The sequence below is a fragment of the Alligator mississippiensis genome, chromosome 1 (genome assembly GCF_030867095.1).
Source record: "Alligator mississippiensis isolate rAllMis1 chromosome 1, rAllMis1, whole genome shotgun sequence".
NCBI lineage: Eukaryota > Metazoa > Chordata > Crocodylia > Alligatoridae > Alligator > Alligator mississippiensis.
In genome coordinates, this window is record NC_081824.1 from 441,191,539 (window position 1) to 441,206,387 (window position 14,849).

The 14,849-nt window shown below is 45.1% G+C and overlaps 1 long non-coding RNA gene across 1 annotated transcript in view; it reads left to right on the forward strand.

The window, feature by feature from the left end:
- LOC109281854 (uncharacterized) overlaps nucleotides 1-5,084 on the forward strand; it is a 41,776-nt gene extending 36,692 nt beyond the window's left edge. The window contains exon 3 of the long non-coding RNA XR_009459168.1: nucleotides 518-5,084. This is a non-coding gene — a long non-coding RNA (uncharacterized LOC109281854). The remainder of the gene's footprint in view (nucleotides 1-517) is intronic.
- Nucleotides 5,085-14,849: the final 9,765 nt, after the last annotated feature.

The following is a 14,849-nucleotide window of genomic DNA, read 5'->3' on the forward strand; positions in this document are numbered from 1 at the left end:
CCAGGAAGGGACACTACAAATACCTGTTAGTGCTCGTGGACACCTTGACTGGGTGCCGAACCAGCAAAGCAGAATAAGTGGTCCGAGTGACGCTGAAAAAAATGATTCCACGATTCAGAATCCCAGAGGGATTAGCCTTGGACCGAGGGCCACACTTTGTGTCAGAAGTGACCCAGGCAGTTTCCCAGGCTCTAGGGATACAATGGGACCTCCACACTGGATGGAGACCACAGTCAAGTGGACAGGTGGAACGAATGAATCAGACTCTAAAAAGACAGCTGGCTAAACTCTGCCAAGAGACTCAGCTGAAATGGCCCGAAGCTCTGCCTCTTGCCTTGCTTAGAGTGCGCATAGCCCCTAGAGCTAAATTGGGAGTTAGTCCATTTGAATTAATGTATGGTAAGCCATATCCTAAGAATCCGGTGGTGACGCACGGGAGCCAGATGCATGTTAAAGGGGAAAGTGGGGTAAAAGACTATTTGTATTCTTTGTCTGCTGTGTTGTCTTCTCTCCACAGGTACGTCCAAGAGCGACTTCCACTGCCTTTAGATACTCCAGTCTACAAGTTCCAAATTGGAGACGAAGTTTTGGTCCGAACGTGGAAGGACGAGCCTCTTCAACCCAAGTGGAAGGGACCGTATCCCGTAATCCTCGCCACTCATGCAGCGGTAAAGGTCCAGGGGGTAAAGCCGTGGATCCACTATACCAGGGTAAAGGCCGCACCGGAAGTTCCTTCTGAGGGAGCAGTTGCTGAGAGTGTCGCACCGGAAGCCGACACAAACGGACATCGTTGGACAGTGGAACCTGTGGAAGGACTTAAATTCTTGTTTAAACGTCAGCCATGTGGAAAGTAGTTCTTTACCTAAGTCTAGCATTTCTAGGGTCGGAGGGATTGTTACACCGAAAGTTTGAGAAAAACCAAAATGTGTGGATTTACTTGGCAAAAGAAGTGGTGAACACAACTCATTTCTGTTTGGCTGGTGGAACGTCAGTTGAAGATGTGTTTACCTCATGCCTCATAGGGGTGCCCACTCCATTAGAAACGCTCAAAAGTCAGACTTGGCTAAAAAACTTCGACCTTTCCGGGCTTAATCTCTGGAATACGGCCTATGTGTGGGGACCTATTACTCAGAAAAGAAACGTTAGTACCTTTTCAATAGATTTGCTGGCCGTAGCCTCACCTAGTAACACCAGTTGTGCTCAATTTGTAAATTGTACCACAGCTTTGGGCACTCAAGTCCCTGGAGGAGCAGTGGTAGGGGCCATGCTCACCCTCTCAGGAAGAGATGGGGTCAGGGAAGCAGCTAGTAGTGGAAAAAGCAGGGCAAAGCAGGGTTCTGTCCCCACCATCCTCACTGGGTACCAGCCTCTGCACCAGTGGCCACTGTCACCTCTTTTGCCTCCTTCAGGGATGGCTGCCTTCCTCAGGTGTCTAATGCCCTAACCGCAGGTTCCTCAATCTGCAACCCCTGCCTCCCCAAGCAGCATATGCTGTCACCATGCACCAGGCCTCACCATGCTCTCCAGAGTGCCCTTAGCACCCTCTGAGATTCTTTTAAGGGTGCATGCAGGTAAACACTATAAGAAATTAATTCATCCTTAAATGGACTGTGACAAAATTCCAAAAAGTTATGGATGGGTACCTCTAAAAAGGGTTAAGAATCATTGAGCAGATGAAATTTCTTTGACCATTGATTCTGGCTGGAACAAGGGCTTTGTTTGATCACTATCTGATACGTGTCTGCAGCCGTTGTGGCTCTGCCCTTCTTGCCTGCCTGTTGTTTTTTTTGTTTTTTGTTTTTTCTCCGTGTTTTATTAGTCTTCCATCTCTGTTGGACCATCAAACCCTATGGTAAACCTGCCACTTCTTTCGACAATGAGGGCTATATTCTTAATTAAATTCAGTCCTTGGAGATAGTGATCCTCCTTGTACACAGTTTTCTATTCAAACAAAGCCAGACTGCTGCAGTATATGTATAAGCTTTAATACTTAGGAAGTATACAAAGCCATAGACATAACTGGGCTTTGGCTATGAAACAGGAAATGCTGGAAATATGTTGTCCTTTGATAAGCATTAGCTATTAAGTAAACATGCAGTTCACTGTCCATTTACTACTTTTATAATTATTTCTACTTTGTTCATGTAATTTTCTTTGGATAACCAAGACCTATTTTAGGACTGGAATGGACTGCTATCATCCGTTACTATGATCCCTTCATAGCGCTGACCATAGAATTCAATAGAATTATTCTGTTACTTAACTGAATTTACTGAATTATTCTTCTATGTAGTAGTACTTGTTACTAGTATTAGTAATAGTTACAATAATTTAAGTTTTAGTGATGGAAGTGCACTAAAGATTTCCTTCAGTGTAAATAGTCGCATTTTCTCTCTGATAATATTGTACATATGAAGTCCTTCAATGACACTAAGCAAAACCCAAGCAGAAATGGGTAAAATAATATTGAGAAGACATGAATTCCATATGCACTTGAGTTAGCCAATCTTAAAATATATAACAAGCTGTTACCACTAGGTGTCTCCTTTTACTTCAAAATTTGAAAGTTAGCATAATCCACTTCAATATAGAGAGAAATCTGAATTAAACTGCAATGCATTTTCTAAGCAAAACCTGAATTCTCCCACAGCTGAGGATGGCCTCAAAGGCACAGAAATAATTTGTTCCTCAATCCTTTGTAATCCAATAGCTGTTTAATATCCTCCCCCCTCCCCGCTTGGTATAGCCAGCTGCACAAATCTATCAAAACTTGTGGATATTTATTTCAACATATGACAATAAACATTTAACCACCGTGTATGGAACATGAAGGCTAAAATTTTCAAAACTGCTGAAATACTTGACTGAATCCTGTTGTCAAAAATTACATAGGCATGTAGGCCCAGGTATTTAGGCAGCTAACTTCCATTAGCCTCATTATTCAGTTAAACCAGATTTGTGCTCTTTTAAAGTCACTTTAAAAGAATATACTGGAATATACTGATATATTTGGCATGATGTCTTATATTTCCTAAAGAACCTAAGTGGTACTGAAAATCTGTAGTTAGTCTCTTCACTTTTAAAATACTTTTATGCCTACAAACATAAATAGTCTGCTAGAATCACAAAAAAGCAGGAATTGAAAGGGCCTCCTGAGGTCATCTAGTCCCATCCTTGTCTTGCTCAGGATAGAGAGACTCGTGTCTAAGTCATCCCAGCCAAGTATTTGTCTAATTTGCAACCTAGTGGGATTTTTAGAAATATTTAGGTGACCTAATACCACAATATCTTTAAAAACTGGCCTCAATAGCCTAAAACACTTCTTAAAATGAGACATAGGCTAAAAGCCATGTATGAAAATTTTCCCCATTCTACCAATGTATGTCAATGAAAAAATGCAGTCCCCTAACGTATTGACAAATTTAAATAGTATGACCCCTGATTCACAAAGATATTTAGGCCTCTAAGTAGGAGCTAGGCTCTTTGATACCTTTGTAAATCTTGGCTTATATTCTCACATCAAATTTTCTTGAATAAATATACACTTGAGTTGTGTAAGTCTTCGTGTTGCTAGAGGCTATAATGTAAATCCTATGAAGCAAAATGAGATATTTTAAAACAATCATTTAGCTTCCATATATATTATATTTAATATTATATATGTGAAAGCTTTAATAATATATATTAAAATATATCCATTTTACATATATGCCACTAATATATACTTAATAGATACCTATTATATATATATATACATACATATATATATATATATATATATATATATATATATATATATATATATGTCATCTCAACATTGTTATGCAGAGTTTTCGTAAGACAAAGATATTAAAATAGTATAAGTATGTATTCCTAATTGGATTATTCTTCAATTGTTAAAATTATAATGTTACATAACCTGGTGCCCACTAGTTTTGGACTCCTTTTATCTACATGCATCAGGTCTGTATAGTCCAGTTACCCCAAAAAGCCAGAAAACCAGTCTCCATGGCCAAATAAGTCACTTTTATGTCAGTGAAACTGAACAGACAGCTAGGCTTTCCTGGTGAATATGTCCATAAATATGAAGTCCTATTTTAAAGTTCACAAAGAATCCAGCATGGACCTCCAGTTCTCAGCAACGACTGGCCAGCCATGTGCCCTCCAAGTAAGGCCTCACATTGCTAAAACTATTTTTTAAAAGTATATTACATACTTATTTATGTACATAAATAAAAGTATTTATTTTTAAAGTATATTACATACTAATTACACATTTTATTTGCGCATTGACACGTGAAAATTACACTGCAATTTGAAAGGAGACAGATTTACTCCATGTAAGCTGCTCTGCAGCAGTTGCCTGTGTGCCTACCCTTACTCCTCAATATGTGAAAGCTGAACCCTGGTTTCATGTAAGGGATATAGAACCTCAATTTAGCTTCTATTTACTGTGAAATGAGAGTGAGTAGGTGAGCCATTACTGCAGAGTAGCTGACGCATGGTAAATTCTCACTCCCTTTTAAGTAAATGCACTGTGTTCATTTGTCTGTGCTCTGTGTGAGGTTCTAATGATCACTTTCAGTGTATTTGAAGGGTTTAAATAGTGGTGATGAGAAATAATTAGCAAAGTAATGGGACTAAATTATGAAATTTAGAATATAATTGGTTGGGTATGAATTACAATAGCATATTAGAAAAAATAATCTGCCTGTGAGGTCTGTTTGATTTTAGAGAGTGGAAGGGAAGTGATGGAAGTCACATTACTTAGGAATATATAAGTGATTGAACAAAGTATTAAATAATACACAGTACAGAACAACCCTGCACTGGCTAAGGGAAGCTCTAGAGATCTATTTCCTCCCTCTAATTTCTATGATTCTTTTTACATTATACTTTAATCAGTACTTTTCATAACTGTCATATGAACTTGCTAACTCACTAGCGTACTCCTCTAATATGTCATATATTGTAAACAAATCAATCAATTTTGCCATGTTATATTTATTTTCATAATGGTTAGTACGTTTAGTGTCCATTATCCTTTCAAAACAAATTAGAGAATTAAAATAGTGAGAACAAAATTGAAAGCTGTTCATGAATTCTCTTACTAATATAAACTGAACCTTTTTGGTGAAGATGGCATACATAGAAATCTAATATCTAAATAATGGGCTATGGAGCTCTTTCATATTGCATGAAAGGTAAGAACTGGACTCTCTTATTGAAGTCAATGAGAATTAGGTCAGTGCTTCAATGTTACCAGGCCATATGGGTTAGGGATAGAACTTATACATAAACTGGTTTAAGTGATCATAAACCAGCTTAAACTTGTAACACAAGAGAAGTTCAGTGCACATGAACCGGTTTCAAAATGGCTAAAAACAGTTTAAGATAGACCTGGATGAATGTAGAATCAAATTTAACTGATTTAGGTTAAACTGGTGTATCATACTTCTGTCCTAGATCCCCTCCCATCTAAAATTAACTCATAGTACCCCAGCATCCCAAGATATTTTGCACCTTCCCTATAACCCCCATTTGCAGAGTGGGTGGGTTAGCCTTGGCCCAAAGTGTCCGCTCCAGCTCAGCAGGGCCAACCCTGCCCCCAGGCAGTCACAAGAACTGAGAATGGGTGACTAGTGCCACCTTACTCGGGGGGGGGGGGGCGCATGTGCCCCCCCAGCAACCAGTCAGTGACTGGGGGGTGGTCCCCCTGCAGCCAATCTTACCAACTGGGTGGGAGGTCCCCTCGCAACAAAACTTACCAACCGGGAAGCGGCCGCGGTGCTCCTGGAAGTGGCCATGGTACTACTTCTGGCATTCACGGGGGGGCACCAGCACTCCCACCCGCCCCCCCTGCCCATCACTGAAGCAGGGAGCACAGCCTGTCACAGGGTGCACCAGCGTTCTCAGGGGATGCACGTGCACCCCTACATGTCACCACTGGAGTTAAGGCAGCAAAGCATCTGTTCTGCAGCCCTGGTCCTACCTGTACCTGTCAGCCTGGTGGATTGGGGGAGAGATGGGGGACCGGAGCCCTCCTCCCCAGCCCCAGCCCCAGCCCCGATCCCTGGTGTGAGAGGATTTCTCCCCCAGGCCTGTTCCAATCACAGAGTGCAGGTGGTCAGAAGGGGGGGGGGGTGGGAAAGCAGGGGAGCAGTCTCTCTAGCAAAAGACCAGTCCAGATACCTATGCCTCCTCACCCTGGGCAGGGTCCCCTAAGCCCTGTTGCTGATAAAGGGGGGAAATTCCTCCTTCCCACCACACTGTATGGCCTGGTATGGCTTAGCCCCACCCCTACAGGTGTGAGGGGGATCAGTTCCTCCAGCCTGGGACTGAGCTGATGCTAGACTGCACTGAGGGGTAGGAAGGGTGAATTTCCACTGTGTACTGGTGGCTTGGACCCTGGCTGGGGTCGGGGAACCCTCCGCTGAGGCACGGGGATTGTTTGATGTGAGCAGATGCGGGGTACCAGCTCAGCCCCAGGCTGAAGATTCTGTTCCCCCTCCCCACATCTGTGGAGGTGGAACTAAATGAGTGCCAGACCATGCTGAGAGGTAGGAGGGGGGAATTCCCCCTCTGTACTGGCAACAGGGCTCAGGGGACCCTACCTGGGGTGGGAGAACCTGCACTAAGGCACAAGGATCCCCTCATGTGGGCTGATGCCTTGCACCAGCTGGGCCATGGGCTGGAGGGACTGTTCCCCCTCTGCAGGGGTGCAGCAGGGGGTTGGGGGGCATGTACTGGGCAATGAATTAGGGATGGGGCCCACTCATCTGCATTTGGGTGCTCTCAGTAGTAGTTGGCAGGCTGGTATGCTCCAGAGCCCCCCAGCTTCTAGTCTGGGCTACTGCAGCCATCTGGCTGTCTTTCCGGGTTCAAAAGTGCATGTTAATATACTTTGTTATTAGTTCAATCAATGCAGTTTAGAGAAACCTGCAAAGATTGAATCGATTCAGGCTCAGGCTTTTTGACTGTCTGTACTAGCCATTGGGCCATATCTTCAGAGGTATTTTCATGCCTCAAAAACCAGAAAGCATCCTTGGGGAATATCTAAAAACATTTAAAAGTTTTTGAAAACCCTGTTGCATCTTAGGTACCTAATTATATTTTTAAAATCTGGCAATGTCAAAATGTCAAACATGTATAATGATTCCAAATATACAGGACTCATAGCACAATGGGACTGATACCCAGGTTGTCAGGAGACACTGGTGGAAAGTAAAGGCAGATAGAAAAACTAAGAGAAGAGCAAGTAAGCTCAATAGATCATCTTCTTCTTCATTGTGTCTCCAATCCAGCCTTTCTATATGGTCTGTTCCCAATATTCTGCACAGACCACTGCTTTTGCTATTGGTGTTGCCAGAACTTGTAGGGTACATTGTGGTGCTACAGGGCATCTTAGGACATGATCCATCATTTACTTCTCCTGACAAACACATCAATTGCATAGAGTCCCCATGATTTCATGAGAAAGCCGCATCTTCTGAGACCCACCCACAATCTGTTCAGGCTCTGCCATATATGCCATTTGTAATTGAAGCCGGATGCTAATTCCTCACTGGGCGTAATTCCTCGCTGGCTCCATTTAACAGCTTTGTCACCTAGTTTCTCCAATTCTTTTTGCCAAAGATGATTCTCATGACGTGGTCAATGTTATGGTAGAGGACAAAAAGCTATTTCTCCATGATAGATGGTGGTGCACTGGTTGATGTCCATATATACCGGGTAGTGATTGTCTGACTTTTGTACCTGCCGATCAATGTCTCCTGCTTCTTTCCTCCTGATGTAAGGGGGTGGTATTCCAGATAGTGTGTATAGGCTGGTTTTAGACAACTTGTTATAATTCTGCATGTATCATTGCGGGGGGGGGGAGGGGTGTCAATATATTTACTATGACATGAGCATCTCTAGGTGGTGTAGGCATATATAGCCACAGGGAAACAAAGTGCTAAGGCAGTATTGTGTAGGGTGGATGGATTTGCTTCCCACTTGGTATGAGCTTTTTCAGAATGTTGTTTGCATGTGTTGACCTTGGCTTTGGTAGTAAATATGTGCTTTTTGTAACTAAATGTATGGTCCAGTGTTACCCCTAAGTAGACCAGGTGACATTCGGGTGGTGTTCCACATCCCGGTTCCTCAGATGGAAAGTACAGATTTGGGTTTTGCTAGGGTTGGGCTTGAGAGAATTATTTAGGTAATAATCTGACATCTCATTCAGTGCCCTTTCGTTTGGTGCCATCAGCTCATGTACTTATTTGGAGAAATGAAGGAAATCTTCCAGAAAGAAGCAAACATTTTGACCTCATCTTAAGCTGACCAAGATGCCCATGTCATTGAGAGTGATGATTAAGTAATGGCCAAAATTTTGTACTAAGCCTTCAGGGGGTTCATCATAGAAGCCTGACCTGGGTCTGGGAAAAGAGGGGTCAAAGTTGTCTTTAATATAACATTGTACCCTTCAGTTTATTAGCTCCACTGTGCACTAGCATACTCAGGAATTACTCTAATTTGTGGCAGCTTCCTGTCTGCTATGTTCCTATGGAGTGCTTTGCCTGATGGCTCCACTAGCTTTTGGTCTCTGAGTAGTATCCAAATTTCAGAGGAGGCAGACCCTCACCCAACCTGTATAGCTAAATGGTACTGAAAGGGGACCGATATAACAGATATCTAAAGAATGCAAACACCAAGGACAAGATCGGGGGAGGGGGCTCCCCCCCTCTCCCGATGGCATTGACGGATGTCCACATGGCACCAGTCTGCCTACGGTTAGTTCTGAAATAGTTAAGGAGCTCCTGGAAGAGCTGGGTGGGTACAAGTCAGCACGCCCGGATGACCTCCATCCACGGCTGCTGAAAAAATTGGCCAGTGTCATAGCTGAGCCTCTGGCACAGGTGTTTGAGCACTCATGGTGCTCCGGCCAGGTCCCTGAGGACTAGAAAAGGGTCAATGTGGTGCCCATTTTCAAGAAAGGGAGAAGGGATGAGCTGGGTAACTTTAGGCCAGTCAGTCTTACCTCTATTCCATGGAAAATGCTAGAGAAAATAATCAAAGAACACATTTGTGCAGGCTCAGCAAGGGAAACGATGCTGAGGAAGGCCTTCGACAGTTTCGCACCCTATCCTCATTGGGAAGCTAGCAGACTGTAGAGTGGATGCCTACACGGTCAGGTGGGTGGCCAGCTGGCTTAGGGACCACAGCCAGAGAGTGGTGGTGGACGGTTCCTTCTCGGCCTGGAGGGAAGCAGGCAGTGGGGTGTACTGGGTGGCTGTTATTGGGTGGCTTTTCTAACTGACATCAGTGCTGTTGTGCCCCAGCTTTCACATCTTCAATATAATTGTACACATCACATTTTAAGGTCAGGCAAAAATCTCCCCTTCTGGAGTCTCATTTATTAGTGTCTGATTATAGTTCAGTTCTTGTGTAGGTGACCCTTACACTGAACATGTCTAGCTTAGCTACAGGGCTCCTGCCTACAAAATCAGTCAAATCACAAACCAACTTTCTTCTCAGGCTTCCTAATGAGAAAGTTCCCAAGAAATCCTGGTTTTTATCCAGCAGAGAACTGCTGGCCTTTCCTATGACAGCAGATCCTCCAGCATACACACACTTCTTCAGACATCAGGCCTGGCATTCTGGCACCTGCACTTACTCAGTTCTTCTGCCCTCTCAGTTCTTCCAGAACTGTGACTGCGGAGAAAACCAGGCAGAAATCAGAGAGGGGGCTCACTAATAATTTTATAACTAACAATTTTTGTAAATTAAGAGGTAACAACTAGGACTAAGGACATGAAATTAAGAAATGGAAATTTAAGCTTAATTTTGGAAAAGCTCTGCTTATAGTGAAATATCTTAGTTGGGGGCTGTCCAACTGATAGCCTGCAAGTCTCTGCAGCTACCTTTCCTACTGCTGTGCCGGTGGCAGAAGGCCCAGGGCGGGGGATGCACTGCATCAATACTGCTTGTGTGTAGAGGGTGTGAAGACACATGCTGCTAGTGCTGTGACCAGGGGTCATGCTTGCATGTCTAATGTTGCTCACTTGGCAGGGGGGCCATGTGCCAATCATGAAGCCTTGTGGCAGAGAGAGACTCCAGGAGGTTCCCCTGAAGCATATACTGTGTGCAGCTACACCCACCTACACCAAAGAACACACCAGAAGGCAGGGAACAGATGCAAGCTGCAACCTGGATAGGTTGGACAAATGGGCAGAAAACAACAGAATGCAATTCAACAAGGAGAAATGCAAAGTGCTGCACCTAGGGAGGAAAAATGTCCAGCATGCCTACTGCCTAGGAAATGACCTGCTGAGTGGCACGGAAGTGGAAAGGGATCTTGGAGTCCTAGTGGACTCCAAGATGCACATGAGTCGGCAGTGTGACGAAGTCATCAGAAAAGCCAATGGCACTTGATCGTGCATCAGCAGGTGCATGACAAATAGATCCAAAGAGGTGATACTTCCCTCTATCGGGCGCTGGTCAAACCGCAGTTGGACTACTGCGTGCAGTTCTGGGCGCCGCACTTCAAGAGGGATGTGGATAACCTGGATAGGGTCCAGAGAAGGGCCACTCATATGGTTAAGGGCTTGCAGGCCAAGCCCTATGAGGAGAGACTAGAGAACCTGGACCTTTTCAGCCTCCGCAAGAGAAGGTTGAGAGGCGACCTTGTGGCTGCCTATAAGTTCATCATGGGGGCACAGAAGGGAATTGGTGAGTTTTTATTCACCAAGGCGCCCCCGGGGGTTACAAGAAATAATGGCCACAAGCTAGCAGAGAGCAGATTTAGACTGGATATTAGGAAAAACTTCTTCACAGTTCGAGTGGCCAAGGTCTGGAATGGGCTCCCAAGGGAGGTGGTGCTCTCCCCTACCTGGGGGTCTTCAAGAGGAGGTTGGATATGCATCTAGCTGGGGTCATCTAGACCCAGCACTCTTTCCTGCCTATGCAGGGGGTCGGACTCGATGATCTGTTGAGGTCCCTTCCGACCCTAACATCTATGAATCTATGAATCAAAGTTGGACAGCCCTGTATTAAGTGGTGGATATTTGTCCAAGTAAAAACCCACTGCTTAGGACATTTTAAACAACACTGTAGGAAACTCCAGTTAGTTCATACAGTAAGCGATAATACAGCACTGGCAGGAAAGGAGGATGCGATGACTCATGGCAGTAGTTCTTTCCATCCTAAATTTTTGTGATTTTATTATGAGTCCACAGAGGACTATTTCTCTGCTGACAAAGAATAAAACAATGCAGGATTCTGTTTTGTATCGGCGTATGCTCCTGAATGGAAGCAATTGTCAAAAGCAGAGTGAATTAAAGTCACTCATTCTGTGTTGGCAGGCAATAGTATTGGGATCTGATTTGCAAGTGTGCAGATTCCCTCCTGCTTCAGTGCTTACTGTTAGCATTTAGTCATCTGAGCTTCCTTATGTTACAAAAATATGCTATTTTTTTCTTTTATGATGTTAGATCTTGAGCACAGACCAGAGCAATGAGCAGGTAAAATTAATCCTAAATTTCAGAAGGGCTAGGTTAGGTCATATCAATTTTCCTGTCACTAAATCAGTCGCATCAGGCTCCCCAAACTCGGATCATTCCCTATTCCCTGTTTCCAAATGGGAGGTAGAGACCCCCAACCAGGATATATGGAGCCTCCAAATTTCTTTCACAGGCCCTGCCTGTCACATGTCTATTTTGAGTCCTAGGCAGTAAGCAGCATGCCAGATTAAAACAATCTTTGCTTTGTATTTTACAATCCAGCATGAAGCCACTGGATGTTCTGCCAATTCCAATGTCAACTGAGGCATGGCAGTTCATTTCAGAAAGTTTATAACTGCACCTGATAGCTGCACAAAGGCCAGCCAGCTAACTGCAGAAACTTTCTGCTTCTAAATTCAAAAAAGTAGTGCAGGATGGGACCCCCAGATTATCTCCTCTTTAATCAGGAACAATCTGTGAGGATGCCTACTTTACTACTCCATTTTACTTGTATTGCATGTGAGGATTTATTGGCTATGTACACCAAATATTTTTTTACTATCAAATGTAAAAGACTATATTAATGAGACATAACTATTCATTACCTTGACTACTGTAATCATACATTGTGTTCTGTCTTCCTATCTTTTACCACTTTGTCTTCTTCAGGCATGGACCCTACAAGTAATAGGGCATGAGCTAGTCTATTTATCCACATATTATGGCAGGATGGAGCCTTGTAAAATCTTTGGCCCTGACAGCATGACCTCCTTTGTGTTTAGGCCACTATGGTTGCTTCTGGAAATAAATAAATAACAATTATTTTCTTGGATGTCAGCACTATGTCTAACATGGAAAAGTAAATAGGGTGAAACATGAGTGGCCAACCTGCAGCATGGGTGCCACAAGTGGCATGGACAGTCTCTGTGTGTAGCACATGGCAGAGCAGGGAGGGGACAAGCAGCACAGCAGCACATAGGGCAGGAAGCATGAAGCAAAACAGTAAATTGGGAAGGCAGCATAGGGAAGGAAGCAGAAAACAGAGCAACAGATTAGGCAGGGAAAGAGATTTGGACTGGCACCTGGGGCAGTGCGGGGATAAATTGTGGCACACCTGCTAAAAAGTTTGTCCCCCACTGGGGCAAAACTGGGCAAAACATAGCACCACACATCTTCTCCATTATACCAGTGTAAAATCAAGAGTACCTCCACTGAGTTACATTTAGCTTTACTCTGGTGTAACTCAGTTCAGAATGTTGGCCTTCATACCTATTCAAAAATATTGCAAGTTTAAAGAAGGAACCTGTAAATAGAATCATGCTGGTGGGCCCTTGTGCAATCCCCGGAATGGTCTCACATGCCAGTGCAGTGTTAATTAATAGCGAAGTTGACTGTCAGTCTTAAAAATACATCTTCATATTTAAAAAAAGTTATTCTTAGATCAAACTTGGTGACCAGATGCACTTCAATGCAGCCTTGAATTTGCAGAGAAAACATATAATGAGACATTCCAGAGGGCAGACAGAACAACATTTCTTGCATTATAGAAGCAAAATAAAATCTACTTGCACAATCAAAATGCAGAGCTCAGTGTAATTCTTGCTTATTTGCATACCACAGAAGATTATGGAAAAGAAATAATGCTCCACTGATGTTTTACCCTTTGTTTCCATTATTTCAATGAAAGTATTTTTAAACATGTGAATTTATCATTGAAGAATCAATAGGTAGTGTATTCTGCATGAATATCCTTTTTTCACACTAGTAATAATATTCAACACACTCATATAAAGAAAAGGATTTATTCAAGATGTTTGGACATCCCCTGTGTGCCTAATGGAGTCTATTTGGTTGTTTGATGAAACGGTTTAATTTTAAATGAGCATAAAGGAAGAGCCATTGAGTGATGTGTCAAAGGACTGAAGTTCTCAGAAGATTGAAAACTGAGTCCAAGCTGTACTTTCTTCTTTGGCATCATTTCGTCTATGGGAGATAGTAGATATTGCAGCCTATGACATAGATGGTATCGCAGGGCACCTCGGTGCCCCTGCTCCTAGAAAGGAGAAACTGCCAGGGAGCGAGTGAGCGCGCCCTGGCCTGACATAACGAGCCCAGCTGAGGGTTGCTCAGGTAATGAGCGCAGCTGCGGGTCGCCGGAGCAACCAAGGGGAACCAGCTGCCGGTAGGAGGCAGGGCCTGGCCCTTATAAAGCTCAGGGCTGAGGCCGGGCTGGCAGTTCTCTGCCAGCAGCCGGAGAGGCAGGAGCTCCCTCAGCTGAGATATGGGGAGAAGCCCAACGGGCAAGTGCAGCTCATGATAGCCCTGAGAGGATTGGGCACTAAAGGTTTAGCCAGGGGGCTTTATGTTTGCGTTACAGCCAGGAGGCTTGAGTTTGTTTGGCTCTGTTATTACACCTGGAGGCTTGGGTGAGGCTGTAGGGGTTGGAGGAGGCCTCAATCACAGGGACCCCAGAGAGTGTGGGGTGCCCTAGCGCCACGAGGGCGCATTATTGTCATAGCGCCAGGGAAGGCGCAGCTTGCACGCCAGTGCGTGAGTGACTGGCAGCAAGGAGTGCGGCCAGTGGGTCGCGGGCGCAACCGGTAGGTTGCAAACGGGGACCTAGACCCCGGATTGCGTGTGGGGGGAACATAGACCCCGGCCCCAGGAAGAGGGGTGATTTCATTGAGAAGCCCAGGGTGGGCATGGCGAGCCCCGAAGAGGGGGAGCACCATAGTACAGGATTAAGAAGCCTGAGACGGGCATAGCGAGCCCAGCCGCAGGCTAGTGCGGTAACACCCCTCAGACCGAGGCAGGGCACTGCGGTTGCCCTGAGAAGACAGGGAGTAGCAGCACGGTGAGCCAGGGTCAGAGAGGGCACCCGTGCGGTTGGCCCGTAGGACTGGAGGCCCGCTAGAGTCCCCGAGTGGAACCACACCAGCAGGGGAGGCCCAGAGTGGGCTAGACGAGAGTCCCAGCAAGAGGCTGGGCACGAGGTGGGGGGAACATAGACCCCGGCCCCAGGAAGAGGGGCGATTTCATTGAGAAGCCCAGGGTGAGCACGGCGAGCCCTAAAGAGGGGGAGCGCCATAGTACAGGATTGAACGGCGAGCCCCGAAGAGGGGGAGCGCCATAGTACAGGATTGAGAAGCCCAAGACGGGCATAGCGAGCCCGGCCGCAGGCTAGTGCGGTAACACCCCTCAGACTGAGGCAGGGCGCTGCGGTTGCCCCGAGAAGACAGGGAGTAGCAGCGCGGTGAGCCAGGGTCAGAGAGGGCACCCGTGCGGTTGGCCTGTAGGACTGGAGGCCCACTAGAGAGTCCCTGAGCAGAACCACACCAGCAGGGGAGGCCCAGAGTGGGCTAGACGAGA